Source organism: Mustela nivalis (genome assembly GCF_964662115.1).
Source record: "Mustela nivalis genome assembly, chromosome: 10".
Classification (NCBI taxonomy): domain Eukaryota; kingdom Metazoa; phylum Chordata; class Mammalia; order Carnivora; family Mustelidae; genus Mustela; species Mustela nivalis.
The window spans coordinates 76060511-76077338 of NC_139029.1; the positions used below are offsets into that span (position 1 = coordinate 76060511).

The 16828-nt window shown below is 36.7% G+C and overlaps 1 protein-coding gene across 7 annotated transcripts in view; it reads left to right on the top strand.

Moving 5' to 3' along the window:
* Positions 1-16828, top strand: part of RPAP2 (RNA polymerase II associated protein 2) — a 108808-nt gene that overhangs the window by 52989 nt on the left and 38991 nt on the right. The gene's annotated exons all lie outside the window — the stretch shown is intronic.

Genomic DNA, 16828 nt, shown 5'->3' on the forward strand with positions numbered 1-16828 from the left:
GAATATATATGGAATAGTCCTTTAATTTCATTTTTAACAATGCATTTTTGGGGGGGCACTTGGGTGGCTCAGTGAGTTAAAATCTCTGCCTTCGGCTCGGGTCATGATCTCAGGGTCCTGGGATCGAGCCCCGCATTGGGCTCTCTGCTCAGCAGGGAACCTGCTTCCTCCTCTCTCTCTGCCTTCCTCTCTGCCTATGTGTGATTTCTGTCTGTCAAATAAATAAATAAAATCTTTTAAAAAAAAAAAAGCATTTTTTTAACATTGAATGGGTCTCATTATTTATAACTGTAGTTTTACCAACATATTTAATGCTATTTCATTTTTTAACATATTTTATTATTAATAGCTTTGGAAAGGTTTTAATATCCAAACTAATACACATCTTTAAAATCAGACAGGTGTAAAGGAACTCAAGTAGGTACTACACAAGCATATATAAAACATTTAATACTCATTCACCTTTTAAGAAATCACTAGTGGTTTCTAAAGCTGTCTTTCAGTAGGGTTAAAGCCATCTAGTAAGTGTAGTGTTTTTCAGCTTGAATTGCAAGTCTTCTTTTGAGGACCATTCATTACTGCATTACTGTTGCTACTTGGTGCTTGTTAGGTCATTGAAGCCCATAGGACATTGAATACTTACTGGACACACAGGTCAAGATGTGTTATGAGCCAACCTCATAGCATCTCCAGCCCTGCTTTCTCTTTCTTTGATATTTCTTCAGTCTGACATGTTGCTCTGGCTTCACTGTCCCAAGGAAGGCTGTGCTGGGAGGCATTAGAGTAGGCTTCAGTGAGCCAGCATCTGTGTCACCCAGCCAGATACAACTCACATGATTCATTAAATCAGAACACAGAAAATAACTTTACTTGAATACCCTGATATAAATTTTTTATCAACCATAAGAACAAATCTTTTGTCATTTCTACTATTCAGTGTTCCAGTTGAATTGGTTATTTGTGAAACAGATCTTAGTAATTTTTTAGAAAGTTCTTTCCATTTTATGAAATTTGTAAATATTTTGGTCACTAGCAGAAAAAAATATCAGTATCTCTGCTCACCCACCATATCCTATGCCTGCCAATAAACCCTCATAGATAACTGTTTAACTGTACTTCTGCAATTCATTATTGTAAAGAGGAAGTAACTTTTTGGTTGACAAGTCACAGGCCTGTGCCAAGCAGTAATCTCAGAATCTTGCTTTCTAAGCCAGTAACTGGAAGTATTATCTTAATGAGCAGCTGCTTACTGAGTATGCCATTAAAATTTCAAGTGATTATTCCACACAAAAATAAACTTCTAGTGTTTGATTTTAATAAAGGCCCCCATATGGCACAAAAAATTGAAAGCTTTGCTAATCCTCTTAGGCACTTTTTGACTTCCCTAACTTTGGATATAGTATAGGGAACCTCTTAATTCAAGGGTCAATGACCCATAAAAATAGTAACTTAATTGAAGTTAAGAAACAGACTGCGCACATCTTACTTGTATTGCATGTTGAACGTTATGTGGTCAGTCTTGAGGTAGCAGTAAACACTGACTAGTTCCTTTTGTCATTCACCTTGTATCCTTCTCTTTCATTATACATTAACCCATAGCTAGAACTGTCCATCTTTCTCCTGGTCTTTGGTCCTTTTGTTGCCTGCACAGCTAAAATCCTGTCCAGTTAGGGCTCCTCTGACATCTTTTTTAAAATCCTTGGTCACTGTAGACACCAAATCAGCTGAAACTTTCTTGGTTTTTGCCTTTCAGATATTATTTTCTCAGTAACTTTTGCCATTGACCCTCCCTGCAGGTTATTCCTGATCCCTTCTATTCTGCATTGCACCTTCTATGTCCTCACGGACTGAATCCCCTTATTCTTTGGTCATCAACTTCTAAGACTTTTGTCTCCTGTCCCAGTATTATTTACTTCCTCTTTTCTCAGAAAGTTCCCTTTAGCTTTTCATATTTCTTCCCCCAAAGAATCTCTGGCTGAACTCGTAAGCCCCTTCATTCTCAGCTTTGTCCTTTTGTTCTTTTAGAGTAAAATTACTTTACGAGATGGGGATAAAATTAAAATAGGTAAATACTAATCCTATTGACTAAAGTATAATTATACTTCATATTTGTAGCCCTCTTTCTGCCCACTTAGAGTTCACAGTTACTTTTTGGGAAAGACAGTTTGTTGTTGTTGCAAGAAAAAGCAGGCTTGATGGCCAACATTGGATAAAGAATCTAAGCACAGTGAAAAATATGGAGACCTTAGACACCCAAAGAGACATGCACATAAAAGGAGAAAGGAAGTAAAATACTCAAACGTACTTGTAGAACAATAACCACCCTCCTCAGCCTTTTAATTTATTGCTGCTAAGATTGAACATAGGCATACATGGGATTATCTTTTTTTTAATAATTTTTCTATGATTGGAAAACCTTTGCATCTACTCTCAAATTTCCAGTGGAATTTTTTTAGTCATTACTTGCAGTTGTTTCTGGAATTCATGTTAAAAGTAAACTTCTTTTAAATCTTTATAGCTAGGAAAAAGATTCTGAATGGCAGTTACAGTCACTGTAGATGAATATAAAGAGATAATCTGTTAAGTATTGTATAACAGTGCTACTACTCTTTGTATATGAACATTGCAGTGTTTTGTTATTATTAGTACTTGTTTAATGTATGAAAGCTGTATCAAAATTCCTCTCGAGAACTACTTAGAAAATATACATTTTCTTAGCATTTTTGCTATACTGGCACCAGTCTTAACTCTTGTTAGAGGGAAAAAAGATCAATATTTTGAGCAAAATGTGGCAGTCTAGAAGAATGAAAGAGGGCTGGTTCTTGAATTTTCACATCTGTATTAATAGTAAATCTGATGTTTCTGTGGCATATCATCTTTTCCTCCTAATTTCCCTTGCAATTTCACAGATGTATTAACATTAGAAAAATTTAAACCACAATGTTTAATCTGTTAGTGTATACTGATGGGAACTGTATACCCATGTAATCTGAGGAAGGAATTGATCAAATCAAATTATACACTTCATCTTTGCACCCCCAATGAAATATAATTCTATATAAAAATACATCATGACCTATTCCCATTTCATTTAGATTTCTCCATATGACTCGAATGGCCTATATGACTACAACATTTTTGGATATTTATCCTTTGTACTCAGACCTTAAATAGTTGTCAAGAGCACACAGAAAGACCTTTTAAATCAGAGCTTCAACAGTATACATTTATTTAACAGTGAAGGAATTAATTTCCCTTTAGTCCTTTCATATTTATTAAATAAATGTTATAATTAGCAAAGATTCTGAAGTACTCCTTACATAGAACATCTGTACACTGATAATTGACCCAGTATTTTTTTGTTTTGTTTTGTTCTAAAGGTTTTGTTTTTTGTTTTTGTTCTTGTTTTTGTTTTTGAGAGAGAGAGAGAGAGAACAAGCAGGGTGGGGGGATAAAGGTTGATGGGGAGAAAGAATCAGATGCCCTGCTGATCAGGGAGCCCAATTTGGGGCTTAATCCCATGACCCTGAGATTATGACCTGATCTGAAGGCAGATTTTTAACAACTGAGCCACCCAGGTGCCCCCCCCCTTTTTTTTTGCTTTTTAATAACTCATTAGAAATGCAGTAAAGTAGCCAGGTAATTGGTGTTATTGCTTAAGCACTTGCTTATAGTAATTTTTTTTACCTTAGTTGAACTTTATCAGACTTTACTCTTACATACTATATGTTGAAATAATAGAGTTGAATCTGATTTTCCCACAAATATTCTAGTATTAACCTCTTTCCATTGTCTTGATGCATGATTTTTTATAAAGATGTATTTAAATGTATAGACAGTCTGCTATAAATATTTTAGTGCCTGTATATTCTATTGTGTAAAGCTAGTTAATGTATTTATATAATTTTGATGTGTTTGTATACCAAATTAGCAAGCATAATAATTAATTACATTAAAGTACATTTTGTGATACCTCATTTGTCTTTATATTCCTCATAATTCTCATCCTTCTCCTAATAGAGGAAAAGCAGAAACTGTAGAATCGTTTTTCATCATGGTCTCAGTACTCAGTACTCAGTACTCAGTACTCAGTCAAAAGAAACTCAGATAGTTTCTTTTGGAATATTTTGACTGGTATTCTAAGAAGATTTTATAGCCATAGGACAACCCCCATCAGCGTGATCCCTTTTCTCCTTTTCCTCTTCCCTTTGTTCTTCGTTTTCCCAGTCTTCTTTGACCTCTCATATTTCAGCCTATGACACAAGAGGGAACTCTGTAGATATTGACTGAGAGCTGAGTAAGTCTAGAGAAAGATCCAGACTAGCAGCCAAGGGGAGACCATATAGAGGGCTATGGAGAAGCAATTAACTATAGAGAAGCAGATTAATTAAATTAAGGCCTAATTTACTTTATGTGTGGCCCACGTGCCAGAAATGGGAATCTGTTTCCCCACTGACTTTGCATATTTAAAATGGAACTTTTCCACCAAAACTAATCTTTGTAAATAGCCACTACTTTGTATTATGACAATCTGTGGTTAATTGTAGCATAGGAGTTGAATGTCTTTTAGTGGGTAGCCAGAGAATGGGGTAAGTGTTGTTCCATGGGAATGATTTGATTATCTAACAAAGGAGATGAATACTTTGTATTACTTAGAGAAGGTAGGGTGACTTGTGGTAGTCTAACATGGATACATGCTATTGCTAGTTTAATGCCTTTGATGTTCTCTAATGGAAAGCTTTCAAGATCATCTCCAAAAATGTCTACTTTCATTTTATTTATCTGAACTGTCTGTTTCCAGTGAACTGTGGCCCACTTCCTAGGCAGAGACCATGCAATAGTTTATTCCCCCTAAAAGCTTTCAGTATTCCCATCGTTTAGGGAGTAGCATGTTAAGTCCTAAGAAATGGTATTTAAACAAGCTCAACTTGACCATGATCACTAAACAAAAGCCTTCACTGGATATGGGCAGCCACTTTAGGTAACCATCATACAGATAGACACTTAGGAGAGTCACGTCCCTAGGGTACCAGGCATGAATAGAAAGATGTGACTAAGGCTTTTTGCCTCGGCAGATTGTTTTTTTAGCCCACATCACTAATTTCCTTACAAAGTTTGTGAGCATACCATGAAAAACGAAGAGATGATTCCTTAGAAATTTATTGGTTTTCAGAAGTATTCCAAGGCCTTTCTTCTAACGTTTCCAGTTTGGTTCTGAATAGCTGAGACCATAATGGCAGGTCATTGAAATAACTTTTTATTTTTCCTTATAATTATGGAATTTTTAATATTTAATTGAGTTTTTATTGAGATATAAATTCATTTAACATGAAATTCACCATTTTTTTTACTATGAAGTTAACTTTTTAAAATTTTTTTAAAATTTCTTTTCAGTGGAAATTCACCATTTTAAAGTGAACCCTTCACTCATTTTTAGTATATTCACTATATTATGTAATGTTTATCACTGTCTAATTCCGGAACATTACCATCACCCCAAAATGAAACCTCATATCTGTTAACTTAGTCCCAATTTCCTCTTCTTTCATCCCCTAAGCAACCACTAATCTACTTTCTGTATCTATGGATTTACCTGTTTTGAACATTTTATACAGATGGGATGATATAATATGTGGCCTTTTTTATGTCAGGCATCTTTCACTTAACATGTTTTCTAAGTTCATTAATGTAGCACATAAAAGTACTTCATTCCTTTTATGTCTTGAGTAATATTCCATTTTATAGATATACCACATTTTATTTATACATTAATCAGCTGATGGACATTTAGGTTGTTTCTACTTTTTGACTATTGTGAACATTTGTGTACAAGTTTTGGTATGAACATGTGTTTCGGTTCTCTTGTATATATACCTGAAAGTAGAGTTACCGTCATATGTTAGCTTCTTTGTTTAATCTTTTGAGGAACTGCTAGCCTGTTTTCCAAGGTGGCTTCACCATTTTAAATTTCCACTGAGGGCTCCATAAATGTAACTGTAAAGGTCTTCTCTTCTTACCTCATACCCAGTAGTCATTTTAGAGGCTTATATTTGCAGTTTTTCTAAAACTTAACATGCCTATTTTGAGTGATTTTTAGATCTTCATGGACTTGTAATATCAATTTGTTATGTTTTAGGAATTTTTCCTTAATATGCAAAACAACTACTTAGGACCCCCCCACCCTTTCAGAAAGAGTGTGGTGTTGAATTATAAGACCATATAAATTGAACGTCTGAATCAACACATGTGATTTTTTGTTTTTTTTGTTTTTTTTTTCTCAGTATCCATAAAATTCCTTTTTGTTTGTTTGGTTTTTTTCTTGTGTAAATCTTGGATTTATCTTGCAATGTCTACTATCACAGTACCATTGTCATTGTGAAGTTTAAGTATTTGTTTACTGAGGATTAAATAATAATTGAACTATTTCTAACCTCCCTCCCCCATACATTGCTGAGAGTTTATAAAAGAAAAATATATTTTTAAATTGAAGAAATTTTACTCTGCGAATCCAGATATTTTCTAAAGAAAAAATACTTGTTTAAATTTTAACCAAAGCCAGTGATTTTTTTTCTCCTCAGAATTCCTCATATTTTTGACAATTTTATAATGTTAGTGTTTTTAACCACAAGTAGCTGAGAGTCCCCAGCTTCAGGCCACAATACATATTAAATCACCAGGGATCCTTAACAAAAAGATGTTCCCTCTTGCTTCTCATCCCCAGCAGGAATAGTGACAGCACTGGTGACTTGTAGGTAGCAAGCACATGGCCCTTGCCAGTCACAGGCTTGACTTGAGGAGTCAGTTTCTGTATCTACCAATGATATTTTCACATCCTGATGGAGTTCACTGATCACCGAGAGGACAGGCCTGGGGAGGCTAGGAAGCTAGAGTCTTAGAGGCATTGTTATCCCTAGCCTCAGGGTTCTGCACTGTAAGAATGAAGTAATGTTGCATATGGACACCACTGGTTGGTTCCATTTCAATGTTAGAGCTTTGAAAAAAAAAAAGTTGCAACCACTCTTCTGAGAGAATTGTTACATAGCAACAATTATGAAGAAAAGCTTTCCAACTCTCATCTACAAAATTGCTCTTAGAGATCTATCACAAGCAGGATTTAGATATAAAGTTTAAAGTCACTACAGCCCAGCCCTTTAAACAAACCTATGTGTAATATATCACTACGAAGTAAGTTACAAAGAACTTGTTTGCTTTGAATTAGAAATATCAATGGAAAGCATCCCTGCTTCCTTATTAATAGGTAATCCTAAAGCACTAAATACAAACATTATCAGGGCATAAACCATCTGGTATAAGAAAAACATTTTATTTTATTTGGCTAGCATAGTCTTTTATAATCAAAGTTTTTAATCTCCATTTCCTAGATAATAGCTATGAAGTAGAAAGCCCATAATGACATATTGCTTCATGGTACATTCTTCTTTTCTTCTTTATTTTTCTTGGAAGTCCTTAATAGTTAAAACCTCACATGCCTCTTGATTTGGGGACTTTAGCTTTTGTCCAGGTTAAAGTAAGTACAATTTAAAGGCATGTCAGTAATTTTTATTAATCATTACAATACTTTTATGAAATATAATTCGCTTACCATACAGACTACCGTTAGCCATGGAAGGGCTTTTAAAACCCCAAATTCAGTCTCATTCTGGATTTTATCCTTTTTTTTTTTTTCTGCTTGCACAGGCAGTATAGCCTTGCACAAGTTTCTTAACCTCATTTTGCATGATTTTTCTTGTTGGCAAAATGAGGGATTAGGCTATATCCAGGTTAAGTCAAATTAGTAAGATGTTGTAAGTAAGAAGTTATTCAAATGCAGTGTTTAAAAGGCTACTGAAAGAGACAATGAGGATGAGCATATTTAGCCTAGAAAACAGTTTAATTTTACTGATAAAGAACCATGGTGACTCTGCCTAAGTATTATTACTTAATGATCTTAGTCATTGAGCTTGGCAAAGAAATTCTTTGAATGATACAGCTAGTCACTCTTTCTGTAGAAAGATTATGGAGTACTTGTTTAAGTCAAGGGGAGGAACACCCCTCCAGATTCCTTTAGTCTCTTTCTACTACAGACTGACATTATATTAGCTGACATTATATTGCTCTCCACATCAAAGCTGAGGATGCAGAGGAAACAGTGGAGTGATTTAGTACCTCAGCATTATACTTAGGGTGGTGAAAAGCAAAACAAAATGTGTATGTTGATTGTTTTTAATGTAAAAATATGGGGGGTGAGGGTGGGGTCTTTTTTAGATTTTGTTTGTTTATTTATTCGACAAAGAGAATGAAGACAAGCAGGGGGAGCAGCAGACTCTCTGGTGAGCAGGGAGCCTGATGTGGGGCTCAGTCCCAGGTCCCCGGGATCATGACTTACACAGAAGGGAGGCACTTAACTGACTGAGCCGCCCAGGCACCTCAGAATGCCCTCATCCTTTCCTTTCTATTTCTTGAAACCCTTTCTATCCTTTGGGCCCATCACAAACCACACTTCTGTGAAACCCTCTTTTTTTTTTTTTTTTAATCTTTCTAGTTGAGGTATTTTGCTTCTTTGAAACTCTCAATAATCTGTGCTTCTTTTTTGCCATTTGATATATTTAACTTTTTACTGAGGTTACCTGTGCACACATTCACCTCCTCCTTTCCTCAACATCCAGCAGGCTATAAAGTCTTTGAGTGCAGAGGCTTGGTTTAGTCTTTGTATCCCCCACAGTGCCTAAAATACAGCCTTACCAGTAGCAGCTACTCAATACACCTCTGTTGTCTATGCTTTAATTAAAATTTCTAAATATTTGGAACCTTTTCAATTAATGTATAGATGCCAGCTTCTACAATGATCTATAGTTACGATGTTACAATGAAGTGTGGGTCTCTTTTCCTTTTCTGGCATATATAGGCTCTACTTATATTGATTTTCATGGAATGAGACACAAACAAAGACTAACCCAACTCTTTAGATAGAAGAAAAATCAGGGCGCCTGGGTGGCTCAGTGGGTTAAAGCCTCTGCCTTCAGCTCAGCTCATGATCCCAGGGTCCTGGGATCAAGTCCCACATTGGGCTCTCTGCTCATCAGGGAGCCTGCTTCCCTTCCCCCCTCTCTCTCTCTCTCTGCCTGCCTCTCTGCCTACTTGTGATCTCTGTCTAATAAATAAAATAAAATCTTAAAAAAAAAAAAAGAAGAAGAAAAATCAGAGCTACAAGTCAGGTATTTATCAGTCCTTTAGCTAACAACAGGATAATACTATCTCAGAAAAGAAACTAAGGTTGCCATACCATATCTAGTTTGTTTGTTTGTTTGTCTGTCTGTCAGAGTAAGAGGGGGAGCAACAGGCAGAGGGAGAAGTGGGCTCCCTCTGAGCAAGGAGCCTGATGTGGGACTCAGTCCCAGGATGCTGGGATCATGACTTGAGCCGAAGGCAGACACTTGACTGAGCTATCCAGGTGTCCCACTGTATGTAGTTTAAAGAAGATTTATCAAGGAACACTTGAGATCTGTTCCTCAGTAAATGAAAAAAAAAAAAAAAAAAAAAAGTGGGAAGTAAAAGAGGAAAATGTTATTTGAGAACCACTTAAAAAATTTTCTTAAATGTGAACTGAATAAAGAAGCTAAAATTCACATGAGCAGCTTTCTAGACATCCCAATTCACTGACAAGACTTATTCCTAGAATAAAATGTAAAAAGTGAGGGGGAAAAGGCCCACGAATTGTAGAGGATTCTGTAAGCACAATTGTTATAAAACTTATTTTTATAGGGCACCTGGGTGGCTCAGTCAGTTAAGGGTCTGCCTTGGGCTCAGGTCATGATCCCCAGGGTTCTTGAACTGAGCCCCACATCATCAGGCTCCCTGCTCAGTGGGGAGTCTGCTTCTCCCTCTCTTTCTGTCCCTTCCCCCAACTTGAGCATGCTCTCTCGCTGCTCACTCTCTCTCAAATAAATAAAATCTTTAAAAAAAAAAAAAAAAGATGAGGGCATTCTAGGAGGTACCTCTAACATGGACACAAAAGCAAAAAGAAGGGATTTGGTGAAGAGAATAAAATAACTGGAAAGAATGGTTGGCAAGTTGGGTCTACCATAGAGATAGATCCTTTCATGGCAGAAAAATTTACTTCAGTGGACAGTGAAAGTCATTTAAGTTTTGAGCAGACTACTAATGTCATGAAACCTGCACTTTAGGAGATTAGTGTTGCAGAGAAGTGGAGTCACGTCTGATCCTGGCTTCTACCAGTCCTTCACCAGTCCTTCACAAGCTTCCAACTGCTCTTAAAGAAAAAACCTCTTCTTGTGGCCTACATGGCCCTGAGTAGTACAGCCCCTTCTTCTCTAGCCTCCTCTCACCCCACCCTACCGTGTTCTCTTTCCCAGAACACTGACCTCCTTTCAGCCCTTCTCATCACACCCTCACTGTAGGACACTGGTTGTTCCTTCTGTCCAGAATATTCTTCCTTCCTCTCTTCCTTTGTGAGTTCCCTGACTAGAATAGAGATCTTTACAAATAGGCTTTGATAACACCGTGCACTTACCTTTCCTACACTTGTTTTCAGTTTTATACTTAATCGTATGATTACTTGATTAATATCTGCCTCCGTCATTCACTTGAAGATTTTAGGGGCTGGTTCTTTGTCTGATTTTATTCACCCTTAAATACCCACTATTTAGCATTGTGCCTAATTATAGATTTATAAAAAATAGCTGACAGTGATTGAGTGAATTAATGTATGAATGAGATTAATTAGGAAACCATCCTTTCTCTGTGTTGACTCCTTCCCTCCTGCCTACAACTGCTTATTTGTCTTTGAAGTTTAAAAAATAAAACAGAAAAACCTATCCTTTGTCCTTAACTTCACAGACCTCCCTCAGACAATCCATCCATTTACTTAGCAAACTTCTTAAAGAATTAGTTTGCTGTCAGTGATTCCAGTGCTTTTCAGTACTCTCTTGCATTCTTATTCTTGCCCACGTTTATGAAAATGATTTCTCAAACTCTCCAGTAGTGATAGTGTAGTTAACCAAAGAGCAATGAGGCAGTGAACTAAAATGATTACGAAGAAAATTAAATGGGAGAGAGAGATGATAAGAGACATTACAACTCCAGAATCTACAAGGTTTAGCAATGTGTGTTGGGGGATGGGGAATAACAAATGATTTCAGAATACAAGCACACTTCATTTGATTATGCTTTACATTGTGCTTTGCGGATAATTACGTTTCTTACACATTTAAGGTTTGTGGCAACCCTACATTGAGCAAGTCTCTCAGCACTATTTTTTTTTTAAGATTTTATTTATTTATTTGACAGACAGAGATCACAAGTAAGCAGAGAGGCAGGCAGAGAGGGAGAAAGGGAAGCAAGCTCCCCGCCAAGCAGAGGATCCTGGGATCATGACCTGAGCTGAAGGCAGAGGCTTTGACCCACTGAGCCACCCAGGCACCCCTCAGCACTATTTTCAAATAACATTTGCTCACTTTGTGTCTCTCTGTCACATTTGGTAATTTTTGCAGTATTTTGAATTTTATTATTATTAATCATCATCAGTGATCACAACTCACTGAAAGCTCAGGTGATAGCATTTTTAAATTATTTCTTAATTAAGGTGGTTTAGACATAGTGCTATTGTACATAATAGACTACAGTATAGTGTAAACAAACTTTTGTATTCATTTGACTTTATTATGGTACTCATTTTACTGCAATGGTCTGGACTAAATCCACTATATCTCTGCAGTATGCCTATATTAAGACAGATGACTGGGAAAATACTGGTGCCTTTATGGAAATGGGTAGGAGGAACTAATTTTAAGAGATGGTACATTTGGTTTAATACCTGCTCTACAAGCACCAAGGCTCTTCCTGTTCAGGAACAGGAAAGGTTCAGGCAGATTATCCACTTGGGTGGTTCCTCACGAGGTATTGAAAATGTGGAATTGGAGCTGAAGAATGGTAAGGAGTCTGCCCACATCCAGTGCCGAGTCAGACCAGCACCCCAATGTGGACCTTGAGTGCCATTGGGAAGACATTAGCCCCAGGGGCCATGATTCAGTTTGCTGGAAGGAAACTTGGGAACATCTGTAAGGAGAGGAATAGGAAGGACCTGAGGAGAAACAGTAAAGGGGGTCATTGTAGATCCTTTGGAGCCAAGAACTAGAACTGACTTGCAAGACCTCTACCAGCTAGGAGTTTCATGAAGATACTCCTTTGCCAAGATCTTGGTGAATAATCTTTCACTGTGTATTTGTGTCTTGGACATTATTTTACTTGTTACCACAATCACGCTTGGCTGGATGATTTTTGTTGAATTTGCATGTTACATCAGCACGTTTCTGGAGTTCACTCCTTCAACTCTGAAGTGGAAAGAGAAGTAACCTATTGAGGAGAGCAAGGCACAACTGAGGACCCAATCTTTGGATAAAGAACTGCAACTAAGAGAACCATGTGGAAGATATGTAGGTATCCCTGAGGAAGGACGCTGGTAGAAATAAGCAAAGATGATCCTGATAAAGTAATGTAGCTCTGAAGTGCACCTGACTAGCTCTATAGTTCATGTGGTTGCTTTTGTATAAAGTAATTACAAATTATTTTGTCACATTTTACATAAAAAGTTCATGTACTTTTTTTAAAAAAAAATGATAAGGGGGACACCTGGCTGGCTCAATCAAAAGAGCACGTGACTCTTGATCTTGGGTTTGAGCCCCACATTGAGCGGGAAGATTACTAAAAAAGTAAATTTTTTTTTAAATGGTAAGGAAAATGAGAGACCTAGACTTGAGTGGGCACTGAAATGGTGAGATGGCAGAGGTAGAGGGTATTAAATGCCAAGTCAGTATGAGATAGAACCTGTGGAATAGCTGCATCCATGCCAAGGATGCCTTAGCACTACAAGGAGAGCAGAAAGAGGGAAAGTGGACATTTTTGAACATCGACTATGTGCACCATCTTGCTAGATACTTTACATGCATTATTTAATCTGATCTTCACAATATAGTAAGGTCAGTAATGGTGTCCCACTTCCCAGAGGAAGAAACAGACTTTGTCCAAGACTTTGTCCAAGATTACACCTGGGACTCAGACTATCTGACTTCAAAATATGTTCACTTTACTTGGCACAGTATACTTCAGAAAGGTATGTATCCAACCAGAATGTTGCCAAGGAATCCAAAACAGTTATGAGGTTAAAGAAAGAATAGTAACTACCTTTCTGAGAACCCGGTATTTATCCTCTATTGAAAAAAGATGAGGTCTGAAAAAAGGCTGTGGCTTCAGCAATTAGGTGGTTGTAGGTGACCTTCAAGAAATCAGTTTTTTAGGATGATAGGCATGGAGACTAAATTGCAAGGACTATTGCAATAGACAGTTGTGAAGATACTATACATAGCATATGTTGACCACTCCATATGGTTGGCAGAGGAGGAGAGGGAAGCAATTATAACCCGATATGACATGGTAAATCTTCAGAAGACTTCTCAAGATAGTGGAGGCTTAGGCTTGTTGGTGGCAGGGAGCAAGGAAATGTTAGGTAGAGTACTTGGGAGTACTAAAAAGATACAGGGTAACTGGCAGGATAAGACCCATGAAGAAACTGGGAATGTCATCAAAGGTAAATTTGCCTATTAATTTTTCTTCTCTAACCCTTGTCACCCACCTCTCTTTCCCACTGTTTCCTCCACATGTTTCTCTCTCCTTGCCTTATTTTTATTTATTTGACAGAGAGAGATCACAAGTAGACAGGCAGGCAGAGAGAGGGGAGGGGAAGAAGCACCTCTCCTGTATTATTTGCTAACATTTTGCCTTCTTTACTTAATTTCAAAAATGAATGAACCAAGCCTTGTGTATTTCTCCTTCCAAAAATCCATGTTAGTATTATTGCTTTATTACTGACTCTGATTGATTCTTACCCTGCTCCACTGCAGGTCTTAAGAGAATTAAGTGTAAGACAGCATTTCTAAGCTTAACCTATATACAGCCACTATTTTTCATTCTAGTAACTAACTTTTTTTCATATTCATGATTTTTACCTTCCCTTCCTTCTCATTTTTCATGACCCACAAATCATTCCTAGGGCCATATGCATGTACTTCATACATACATACACACACACTTTTACATGAAAATAAGAGGCTACCCATTCTTCTAGAAATTGCAGTTGGACAATGCATAAACAGTACTAACCCAGGAAAGATATCTACAGTAAGTGAGGTGAATTTGAAACTATTTCCTTACCAAAACATAACCTCCTTCAGCCAAGGGTATTGTCTAGATTACTTTTGTCTCCCTAGTGCCAAACACTCAGTCTGGCACTTAATAAGTAAAATACTCAGTATTTATAGAATAAATCAGGGGCACCTGGGTGGCTTAGTTAAGCGTCTACCTTCAGTTCAGGTCATGATCCCAGGGTCCTAGGACCCAGCTCCCACATCGTGCTCCCTGCTCAGCAGGAAGCCTGCTTCTCCCTCTGCCTCTGCCCTTTACCTGCACTCTTTCTCTCTCTCTCTCTGTTTCAAATAAATAAATAATTTTTAAAAATCGTTTCTTATAGAATAAATCAAGTGAATGGATAGGAACAACTTGGGTAAATTATTGTTGATGTTATGGACTTAAACAGAATTGGTAGCACAGGTAAAATTGCTTTGCAAAGGAAAAAAAATAGTTGCTTACTATAATGAGTGAAAGGAAGGACAGTGACCTTGTGTCTCTGTAATGATTCATATTTTCCAGGGTGGGTATGGTCTGATAAGGGTGTGACTAGCCTAAAAAGGATCACTACTTTTAACCAAATCTGGCATTGCTTTTTTGCAAATAGATTGTTATAAAATCTTTAATAAAATTAATGAAAAACAGTTAAAGCTAGATGTAAATGTGAGATTGTTTTTTAACTCCTGTAATTATAAAATTAGTGACTATTTAAATTTTTTAAAAGTTTCTTTGATTTAAAAACTTGATTCCAAATACTGCTTTTCTCTTACCTTCCATGGACTTAATCTTTTATCTTCTGTGGACTGATAAAATAGAAGAATTGGTTAAAGAGCAATTAATTACCGAGTGTATATGGTATTGTGCCAAATATTTTATTTATCTGGTGCATCACAGACAGTATTCTGGAGAATTCTTTAAATGTTTTACATGTTGGTATTTGTTCGTTGAATTGGAAGCATTTATCAAATATTAATGGGTCCTAATGGAAAATTTTACTCTAGAGGCAAACTCTTCCTTAACTAGTTTTATGGATGTATTTTATTAACTAGTCTTGCAAAGTTGAATAAAAGTTTTAAGAAGAAAAAATTATTCCCAGGGCGCCTGGGTGGCTCAGTGGGTTAAAGCCTCTGCCTTCGGCTCAGATCATGATCCCAGGGTGCTGAGATCGAGCCCCACATCATCGGGCTCTCTGCTCAGCAGGGAGCCTGCTTCTTCCCCTCCCCTCTCTCTGCCTGCCTGTCTGACTACTTGTGATCTCTGTCAAATAAATAAAAATAAAAAAATTATTTTTAAAAATTATTCCATGTGTATTAAGCATTTGTTAAATTCAGAATCCTAATTGCCTAGTGTGTTTTTCCTCTATTCAAACACTTCCGTTTAGATTGTTTATTATAGAGACTTAACACCTCTTCAGTATTCTTCCTGCCACTGACTTTTCTCATTCTTATGTTCTAGTTAACTGTAAAGTCACATAGTTCTTGGAGGCAAAATTCAAATGCTTCTGTTTTACTCCTTGTCTAAATATTTTTACATAGCTTTAGAGAATATTTTAGAATATAATACTGAAAATTCCAGTGGAGCAAAAGTACTTGGGAAACTACTACAAACTGCTTTGTGAACACCTGCAGTTACTGGAAATGAAATCATGTTATAATAACTGAATTACCTGTACTATTTCAGAGTTCCATTTATTTACAGATTTTTCTTTCCATTGAGTTTTTCAGCCCCCACATTATGATATTGTTTGTCATATGGAGGTTTTTAATTATAGTGATTGGCCAAACAGCTACAATGCAAAAATGTTTCCTAAGAATAAAATTGTTACCGGGTTATAACTAGTATTCTTACAGTTTCATTGCAGAGAAAAATGTTCATCTGAAAACTGAGATATACACACCTTTCACATGTTCCTAGTTCCCAAAACTATAAAATTAAATGCCACTAATTCTCTGCAACTAAGGTTATACATTAAGATACATGGTTATGCAGTTGACCCTTGAATATCATGGGGGCTGGGACTCTGACCTCTGACCTCCCCCCTACAGTTAAAAATCCACATGTAACTTTTGACTCTCCCTAAACTTTACTAATAGCCTGCTGTTGACTGGAAGCCTCACCAATAACATAAACAGATGATTAAACATCATTTATATGTTATATGTATATACTGTATATATACTATATTATTAGAATAAAGTAAATTATCAAGAAAATCATTTGGACGAAAAATATAGTACTGTACTATTTTTTTTTTTTTAAGTAGACCCATGTAGTTTAAACCCATGTTGTTCAGGGGTCAACTGTACATTAAAAGTAGAAGTAAAGGAATGCGTGAGTGGCTCTGTTGGTTAAGTGGCTCAGTTGGTTAAGGGTCCTGGGATCAAGTCCCACATCAGTCTCCTTATTCAGCAGGGAACCTGCTTCTCCCTCTGCCTGCTGCTGCCCCTGCTTGTGCTCTCTCACACTTGCTCTCTCTGACAAATAACTTTTCTAAATCTTTAAAAATAAATAAATAAAAGGAATTAAGATACATATTCTTTCCCCAAGTGGGGGGATGCACATTTGGAAAAAAGAAAAAGTTCTTATATAATTGGAAGGAATATATAAACTCTTATATCTGAGATTGAGA